General features: G+C 33.0%; 2 non-coding genes across 2 annotated transcripts; one reads left to right on the top strand and one right to left on the bottom strand.

Moving 5' to 3' along the window:
• The first annotated feature begins 6,344 nt into the window (after positions 1–6,344).
• Positions 6,345–6,433, top strand: Trnay-gua (transfer RNA tyrosine (anticodon GUA)). The gene is given in 2 exon segments: positions 6,345–6,381; positions 6,398–6,433. It is a non-coding gene; the product is annotated as a tRNA-Tyr (tRNA).
• Positions 6,434–7,985: 1,552 nt separating this feature from the next.
• LOC126978197 (5S ribosomal RNA) lies at positions 7,986–8,104 on the bottom strand. The gene has a single exon (XR_007732531.1). It is a non-coding gene; the product is annotated as a 5S ribosomal RNA (ribosomal RNA).
• Positions 8,105–10,728: the final 2,624 nt, after the last annotated feature.

Below are 10,728 nucleotides of genomic sequence, written 5' to 3'. Positions count from 1 at the left end.
GTCTCTTATTTTCATTATAAAAAATGATATTTAAACGATGCAGTGTTCACTATATCGGTTAGAATTAGTTTGTTCTGCAAGTTTTCCATATACTAGATAGGGCGCGCGTACAGTTAATAGACAATCACTTGTTTTTTGCACATGCCGCGTGCCATCACCCTCACGGTGTGGTCACTTATAGTTCAAACGGCAGATGTTAGCTCACCGGTAAGGTTACACGATACACTTCAGTGGGTAAGTCTAACTGACCAGGTTTTTTCTATTGCTTTTACAAGTACTATATATTGTAATTGGTTACGAAACGTGTGTTAGTTTGGATAACCTGCAGCCCCTGACTTTTTTTATGAAAATAAGGGGCGAGACGAGCAGGACGTTCAGCTGTTGGTAATTGATACGCTCTGCCGATTACAATGCAGTGCCGCTTCTTCTTCTTCTTGAAAAACCTAAAAATTCTGAGCGGCACTTCAATAATTGCGCTCGTCACCTTGAGACGTCAGATGTTAAGTCTCATTTTCCCAGTAATTACACTAGCTACGGCGCCCTTCAGACTGAAACATTAATGTTTACACATTACTGCTTCACGGCAGGAAAAAGCACCGTTGTGGTACCCATAATCTAGCCGGCATCCTGTGCAAAGGAGCCTCCCACTGGTAAAGAGCCCTAACTTCGTCCGCATAGATTTTGTTTACGTGTAAATTATTATCATTAATTTGAATGTTGTTTAATAAATCTACTACTTATTAATTATATACATTTAAAATACCTTTTCAGTAATTTATGAATACCTATCTCATTAAAGAGGTAGTAATAAAAAGATTAAATATTGAAAGTTCAATGTTTAGTGGCAGTTTTCGAAAAACATAAGTAATAATAAATAAATGTAAATTTTTATAGGCACTATATTAAGGGACGTAATTGTTACATTCATTTGAACAAAAAGAAACTAATTCGGATTGGAATTAGGGTCTTCTGCTTTCCGGATCACCCAATGTTCCACCTGAGCTATTATAGTCTTGTATATAGTGGCGAAATTTACCTTTGTATTCTAATGTTATTATAGCGTTTTTTCATTTAAACACGGATAAACTACATTTTTTAAAATTGAAACCAAGCTATATCATTTTCGCGCTTCCGAAACTACCTGTATACTAAATTTCATTAAAATCGGTGGATCCATTTCCGAGATTGAGATTAGATATATATACAAGAATTGCTCCTTAACAGGTATAAGATATGTATTTTTTATTTGCATATGTATATATTAACTATGCTTTGTAGGTCAAACACACTCGCTACACACCGACAATGGTACAGTATAGCTGTGGCCTCGATGGCCTATGTCGCCGGAACCGCTTTCAAGCTACCAGCATGGGGGAGGTTTTTAGGCGGTAGGGGGTTTCCGACTTAGTGGTGCGACATATGGGTCCCATTTCGGGGTCGTCAATACGTAAATTGGTTACTCTCCTCTCCAAAAAAAAAGCTCAAAATAAATAAAAGAAGCATATTTCATTTATTAGTTTTTATGAAATATTTCATATAAAGGCTTTTAACTTAAACTTTAAACAAGATTCATGTTATATTGGCTACCTTACAAACTATTTTTTTATTTATATTACAGCCATTGTAAGATATTCTATTTGATCGAAAAGAGTGGCCGTTGAGTTTCTTGTATGCGTGCTTCTCACGAGCTCTGCTTTTTACCGAAAACATAGATAAAGATTCCGTCAAGATCCTAATTCTAATAAGAAACAAGTATAATACTCGTATAAGAATATCAATCGAAGTAGTTTATTGGGCGTAAACCAACTTTACCATCACCATCATCAGCCGGAAGACGTCCACTGCTGGACAAAGGCTTTACCCAAAGATTTCCACGACGATCGGTCCTGCGCTGCCTTCATCCAACGTATTCCGGCGATTTTCACCAGAAGGTCGGTTCATTTTGTGGGGGGCCTACCAACACTGCGTCTTCCGGTACGTGGTCGCCATTTGAGGACTTTACTGCCCCGACGGCCATCTGTCCGTCCAACTATTTGCAATCATTTGAGCTATGACGGTAACCTTGGTTCTTCTCATTTCTGATTCAATCTTGCAGGAAAAATCCGAGCATAGCCCTCTCCGTTGCCCTCTGAGTGACCATGAGCTTTCTCATAAGACCCACAGTTAGCGACCAGGTCTGCTATCGTAAGAAATCACGGGCAGCACACACTGGTTGAAAACCTACATCTTCAGATACTATGGTATTTGGGACGAGAAGATTTAACGGAGCTTCCCGAACGCTGCCCATCCGAGTTGGATTCGACGAGTGACCTCTTTCGCAAAATATTATATTTTTTAAAATAATTATAAAGAAGAAGATGCAGTACGAAGCAGCATTTCATATAACAAATTTGAAAAAAACTCTCAAATAATTCTCAACAAATTTAAGGCCATCTTAAAGGATTGTCCTTTTAAGATGGTGTATAGTAATCGGTTGAAACACGTACTTTCTTCATAGGAAAATGTCATCCCGATATAATAATTAACTGAATCTTTCAGGAAATTATTTTGCCGTTAACATGCCCATACTCTGTAAAAGAAAACCTAAATAGTAATCAAGTGGATATAGATTGGAATTATTTTACAATCAGTCTTTAGCTATCCTCTTATTAATAAGCCCTGAAGTCTGCAAATAGGCTTTATCCAGTGATAAAACACAGTATGTACTAGTTAAGTGCCACCATTGTGTCACGTGAAATTTCTTATCTAACTCTCAAATTAATCTCTGTACCGCTACAATTTTGGAAGGATGAAAATACGGTTCATTATTAAGTATTCGCTAGGATCTTATTTCGATTATTAACCCTATTATTATTTTTATTGTTAAATTTTTGAAGTGAAAACTGCCTTAGTGGCGTTGAGGAAGTTTCTTGGGATGAGTATATTTATTTATAAAATGTTAACCTAACGTAAGGACACGTGACCTGATCGAAAATTCGTAAGATGGAGAGTAGACTTTTGCAAATTTGCCAATGATTTTGAGTGGAGATTTCAACATGAACTTTACAGACGATAAAAATCAAATATTTTATTGTGATGATTGAACTTCTACAAAAATTTCGTAACAAAAATAATTTAAGTCCTGATATTAATTTTGTACACAATATATGGATTTGCTTAGATGAAGTGAAGTACACCATTCATCAACTTGTATAATGTGATATTGACACACATTTACACAAATTATCTTGCCCCAAACTAGGCATAGCATGTACTATGCGTACAAGACATAAAACATACATAAATATAAATTGACTTATAAACAAACATCCATATTCATCTTGTAAATGTTTGCATCCACCTGGATTCGAACCCGGGACCTCTATCTACGTGGGCAGTCACCAACCACTGGCCTCTATAGTTCGTCAAATTTATTATAATTATAACAATATTATAATAATGTTAATAAAATGATCATTGAAATGCGCCTCGATACCCATATACATAAAAAAGTTATGTTCTAAGTGTAAGTATTATTATATTATGTATGATGATATATTTCGTAAACCTACATTAAAACTTTCTACCAAATTGTAAATAGCATGGTACAATCAAGCCCAGTTTCACGAACATTGCAATCAACAAAACCGTCGGATTATCCGGGCCGCTGCAATCGCAAATTAAATCCGAGCCAGCGATATTGTGACAAATGCGATCCGTCATCCGAACCCCCTCATTTGCATGAGAAAAACTCTTCAAGAACAACTATTTATCAAATGGCGAGAGGACTTCCGGCCGCCATGACAGTAGGCGCGACGTATTTCCGTCCGCCATCTTGATTCCAATTGCTACTAATGATTACTGGATAGAACAATACATATTACGTGGCATAGTATATTTAATTATCCTCCCTCAATTATTTAAATAAGTATATTTCTTCTTATGACTCGAGATATCTGCCAGTAAATGTCACAGCCGTAAAAATCGGTCTACCCGTTTTGCGTATTCTCTGAAACAAAAAGATAGACAGATTAAAAAATTGGTTTTCTGAAATAAGTATACAGATAGTGTATATGTATTTATGTAGTAAAAAACATGTTACATTGAAAATACCAACAGACACTACAGTTTCATTAATTTGTATAAATAATTGAAACTAATAAACCTAGAAACTTGAATAAAAAATAAATTTATTTGTGTATTAATCCTAGAAGTGAGGGTTATCACTTTAAAAACATAACATATTGTTTTACTTACAAGAGCGACATCTCAATTCAATTTGCTAATATGCAAATATTAGCAAATTGAATTGAGATGTCGGAGAGTTGAGCAGGTTATCAACTGTAAAGTAAATCCTGTAGATGAAGCCACAACCTGAGAGTTGAGCAAAGCAAACAGAATTTTATAACGAGGTGGTACTCGAACGGTTAGCTCAGTTGGTTAGAGCACCGGCACGGAACGCCGGAGGTCGTGGGTTCGAATCCCGCATCGTTCATAAAATTTTGTTTTTCAAGTTTTATTTGTGTAAAATAATAATACCTTAAATCTACTACTACTACTAAATACGGTCAGTAAATATATTAATAACAGAGTTATTCGATATTGTGTTAGATATTATAATGCATCTTGTCACATCCAGTATGTTTCTATCTATGTTTCGTTCGCGCTGATTGGGGAGCGATCTCTATTTAGATAATTTAGTGGTTCTCTTGAGATGAAATATTCGCGGAGTCGCTTTGCCGCTTGATATTGTTATCTGGGTTACCTGTTACTTACGACTGTGATTTAAATCAAATCAAGACAATCATGATAGATTTTTTTTGTATCAATAATTAGTATTTTGTGCCTATAAATATAATAACATGTTGTTAAAGAATAAAGCATTAGCCTGATTAATTTTGGTTTTTGGTTAAAATTGGTTTAATAGCAATGATATAGGACCGCTTTATATTATAAGTAACTAGCAAACGTTGTATTGCCATATAAAGTAATAAGAAAAAAGTCAATAATTAAAATATTTGGGGTATAAAAATTAGATAACGACCGATTCTCAGACCTACCAAATATTATCAAATCGTACATAAAATGTATCGTACTTCAATCATTATTTTATGATTTATGATACGAAAGCAGTTTTGAAAAATCAGTATTTACCTGTGAATTGTTTCTTTTGTTGGATTGTTGATTATATAACAACACAATCTAATTCAGAACACGCCACTATTTTTTTTTATTAATATCCGTTAAAACACAATCTAATTTTACAGCTCACTAGCTGACCTGGCAAACGTTGTTTTGCCATACAAATTATATATGTAACCCTTCCTTGAGCTTCAACGAATCTATTACAAAATATTTCATTGAGATCGGTCGAATAGTTTAGGAGTTATTAGGGAACATACAAACATACATTCTCTTTTATATATATACTAGCCCTGACATAATAATTCTGTGCATAATAAATAAAATACCGTTTTTTTATTAATTTGTCAATAATATTTCATAACACCAAGAATTATTTTGTAAAATATGCTCCCTGTCAATGACGTTCTATATTATGTATATAACGTCATTCCTCCCTGTTGTTAACTACAATAAAATTATTTCATAGCGGAACTGTCAAACCGTGCGTCAATAAATTCTCTAATAGAAAATATGTACATACAAAACAAATATTAAAAATAAAAATAATTAAGGGTCCCAATTCGAAATAAAAACTATCCTATCTCTCAAGTTGGACTAAACTGGAGTCCATGAAGTAATCCCCATTTAAATCTGTTCATTAAGTTTAGGAGTCCATCGCGGACAAACAACGTGTCACTTAATTTATATATATTATGATATACAGATAGATTAGTATTTTGGATATTAAACCACTAGCTAACGCACACATTGACATATCAAAATTGGTTCGTATGATTGGGCTAGTAATACCAAATCTATGATCAGGTGAAACTTTTTAAGGTTTTATTAATTTTTCTAATATCAAATATCTGTCTAACTGAACATCAAACATTTGAATTCTTATACAAAAACCCCAATTTAATTTATTAGGTCGTAAATCAATATCAATTGATTAAGTAATAATGTGTGAATATAATATACCATATTTTTAACAAGTGGGAGGCTCCTTTGCACAGAATGCCGGCTAGATGATGGGTACTGAGCGGCATTGTAGTGTAATGGGCATTAGTCTCGTCCCTTATTTTTAGTTAAAAAAATACCTACTAGGTACTTAAGATTATCATGTTCAGACAAACAAACACGACGGGAGCCTAATTAAATAATAATATCTATGATAACAGGGTTATAAACTAAAATACACATACAAGTAAGCGATACAAAATTTCAACCTGATTTCTATCCCTTCGATAGCTCAGTTGGTAGAGCGGTGGACTGTAGTTTGTAATAAGTTGTTATCCATAGGTCGCTGGTTCAAATCCGGCTCGAAGGAATTCTTTTTTGTTTTTTTTTAATAAGAAGTAAATGAAGATAATTACCGTTTTATATTATTTAAAGAATTACATATTCGATGTATAACAATTACTATTATAAAAATATAACACAAGCATTAACACAAAAATTTGTTTATTTACTTTTTTGATTTAAAGAGTGAATCCCTCTAGTCTATGTTTTTTTTTATTATTTTACACAATACAAGAGTAACAGGCAATTTTTAATGCACAATGGGGAATCGGATCACACAAGATAAAAATATATATTCTGTTATTTTAACGTGATTAACATTAAATAGTTACTCGATTTTCAGCTGGTCTAGATAAACTATGACAACTGTGAAAACGTCGAAATTAAAATGAGTTTAGAACTAACCTCTATTTTGAGAAATTCACGCACACTTACAGAAATTGTCATACAAATCGCGAGTATATCTTTGTATATATGATCGGTATTTGTTGGAGACGTCAGAAAATAAAGCCGTCTGGGAGATTTCATCGAAAACCCTTTGAGATAAGTATAACAAAATAATGTATGGTGGAATTGTATATCTTACTAGCTGACCAGCAAACGTTGTATTGCCGATATTTAAAGCGATACAAAAGTAACTGTTGATCGTAGATGGGTGAAAATTTGAAGTTGAATGTATTTTTAATGCTGACTCATAATCAAATAAATTTAAAAAAAATGTCAAAAAATTAAAAAAAAAATTGGCGTGGACCACTCTCAATATTTAAGGGGATGAAAAATAGATGTTGTCCGATTCTCAGACCTACCCAATATGCACTCAAAATTTCATGAGAATCGGTCAAGCCGTTTCGAAGGAGTTTAACTACAAACACCGCGACATGAGAATTTGATATATATTAGATATAGGCCTAAAAGTATGCGATGGCATATATGTATATCTATTAAGAATTACATACTATATCCATTTTTTTTTCTATTGATAGAACACCGTCTGTCAGATCAGCTAGCTTATTATAAGGGTATTACACAGATTGTTATTTATCTTTAAGACTGTTATATATTTTGCGGAGTCTGCTCTTATTAATATAATATACTTCCTTATTTCTCGTGATCTAAAAGGTGACCATTTTTCACGACTTAGGTGGTCAGATTTTATGATGAAACTTCATCACGGGTGATGTGTTAAGGCTTTGGTTTTATGATATTTAATTGGAAAATAACTAGTAGTTAAAAACACATTAACATGCTTGACGTTATTTGAAAACCATTGTTAATGTGCAAATTAGGTACTTGTTAGTATGATTTACAAAAAAGCGGGTAGTGCTATATTTTATTTCCTCAATGTTTAACATATTATAATGATGCTTGAGGCAAGACGTAATAGTGTCTGAACTATGACTATATTCTATCAGGAAACTTACTAGAAAACCTCACTACAACTGACCACTCTTACTTACTCCAGTAAGAGATTTTTCGATAAAAGGTAAGCGATAAGACTTATTATAACCTAATAGTATATCTGCCATCATTAAAGATGCAAAAAAAACATGTACATAGTAAGAAAGTTTTCCATAAAAAAAAGCCAACATCACGCGGTGTTCCCAAGCGGTCACCCATCTAAGTACTGACCCCGCCCGACGTTTCTTAACTTCGGTGATCGGACGAGAACCGGTGTATTCAACGTGATATGGACGTTGGCGATTTGTAAAAATTTCTTCTACAGTAGTCGACACTATTGAAAGCATTGAGATTATCTACAATTGAATATTTATAGCAATCACTAAAATCAGCAACTATATTTTTTTTTTATGAAAATAAGGGATGAGACGAGCCCGACGTTCAGCTGATGGTCATTGATACGCCCTGCCCATTACAATGCAGAGTCGATCAGGATTCTTGAAAGACCCAAAAATTCTTAGCGGCACCACATTAATTGTTGTCGTCACCTTGAGACATAAGATGTTAAGTCTCATTTAATCCCAGTAATTTCACTAGCCATTTAGACCGAAACACAATAATGCTTACACATTACTGCTTCACGGCAGAAATAGGTGCCTTAGCCTCCCACTAAGTCAATAATAATAATAATTATTATTATTACGTAATAATACACGTAAACGGAGATGTATATAGCTGAAGTTTCATTTCAAAGAAATTGCATTTTAATTTGAATGAAATATCACACCTAGCTCCATTTCGCCTACACAATATCAAATTACAAAGTATAATCCCTTCTTTTGACCAATTGATGCGAGAATACCGTTAATTAATGGCTTAACCCTTTGTCTGTTACACAGAATAAATCACAACACAAGCTTCTCAAACTTTTTCACTTTTATTGGATACCTACTAAACTTTTTACCATCAATTGGCTTGCAACACGGTTTTTTAATACCTAACTACATACCTACCTAGTACTGTGGTAATAATTTTTGCGCGTATCATTGACTTCTAAAATATAACTGTGCAATTTTTTTTTATTGCTTTTCCTGAGTTTTATTATGTTAACCGACACAGAGAAAAATAATGTTTATAAAGGTATGGTTATGAATATTCGCGTTTATTCTGTGTATTGAATATGAGATTGCTTTTGAGCTTATTCACTAGAATTTGGTTTGTAATTCCGTGATTTAGAAGAGTATCTGAAAATACCACAGCAAAAAACCAAATTGTTGCGAAATCTTCCAATTCAAATGTTTATTTTATAAGTACGCCACAAAAATAGCACTTTTAATACTATTATGTATTAATATTGAAATTATTTTTAATACACTATGTATTTTACAAAAAAAAAAAACGAAAATTGGACAAAAATCATAGCGGATGGGTATCCACGAGAGTGCAAAAGAAGCAAAGGGCGACAAATAAAACGATGGGAGGATAACCTAAGAGAGTGGCTGGCCCATAATGGATGAGAATGGAGAGAGAGAAAGATGGAAGTCTTTGGAGGAGGCCTTTGTCGAAGGACAAGCTGTTAAAAAATCGTTAGCAATTACTTAAGTATATAATATTAATTAATATTATTATAAGTAACAGCAATAAAGGCTTATTTTATTTAATTATTTATATATGTATTTTACCGTTGTAGGGATTTATAAGAGGCCGCAGTCCTTTTGAAATCAGCAGTTTAAGAAATAATTCTAATTTCAAACTTTTGTAACGGAATCTAAGCCGCATTGAATAGAAACTAATACATTGCGTATTCGTTAATACTGCAATTTAACATTTGACTTAACATTCTAAACTTTGAATACCCTAACCTAACCCTTTGACATTGATTCATCTTAACCCGTCACCGGGTGATGGATAAAGTTATTAATACCATGAGCGTGCCGAATCTGCCCGCTAACCCTTTCAATGAATCTTTAATTATTTCGCATCCATACAATTTTTTAATCTATCAAGGAATATTAATTTAAAAATATGTGTAAATTATAGAAAATAATATTTTAAGGCTTACTTAACCTCGATTACGTTATTACATGTCATTGTAACGTGACTAAATGTAAATAAAAACGATAGTTGATATCTTTTTTAAATAATATTAGTTCTATAAATCATTAATTAATTGGCGATTTCGACTGATAGACTCTGTTATTTGACTGAACCTAAGGTTTAACTGTGTAATTATAACGCCTGTTATATCTTCATAGCAATATATATCAGTGGCATGCTAGCGCAGGTGAGAATATTTAACTTAAGTAATTACCAGATATATTCTAGAATCTGTGAAAAAGAGTACGAAGAGTGTGGAAGTAAATTCCAAATTTTGTCTTTGTTGTGAAAATCCTAAAAATTTCCTAATTTATTATATATAGTTTTTAAATTATTCGTATATTGCCTTTATTTATTTAAGAATTGAATTAAATTGATGTATGCACTGTACTCACACTCAGTAACTCATTTTAAACTTTTAAAAGGATGAAGATAAAAATATGTTTTGACCTACACGCATAAATTATTCTTAAGTTCTTAAAACAGACCAAGCTAGATAATATTTTTACACCGCAAACCCTAGCAACGCATTATACCAAGATACACAAAAGCAGATTTTAAATTTGTACATGAGTTACTCGTTTGAATAAATTCTAAACTATTTTATATAAACACACCAAGAGCTTATCGCTTAAAAAATTCTTAGCAGGTGAAAGTACCAAAACGCGTTACTCTTCTAATGAGCTATCCCCACGAACAGAATACTTAATTATGACTAGAACATCATTAAGATTCAAGTGAGCATTATAATAAATATTCGCACGTGATAGTGACCATTGCTTTATTAATCGTAATTGCCCGCATAGCCAATAATTTTGAGATCAGTTA

The sequence above is a fragment of the Leptidea sinapis genome, chromosome 2, assembly GCF_905404315.1.
Source record: "Leptidea sinapis chromosome 2, ilLepSina1.1, whole genome shotgun sequence".
In the NCBI taxonomy this organism is placed as follows: domain Eukaryota; kingdom Metazoa; phylum Arthropoda; class Insecta; order Lepidoptera; family Pieridae; genus Leptidea; species Leptidea sinapis.
Note: the sequence above shows the minus strand (reverse complement) of the source record. Positions and strands in the feature narration are given on the sequence as shown.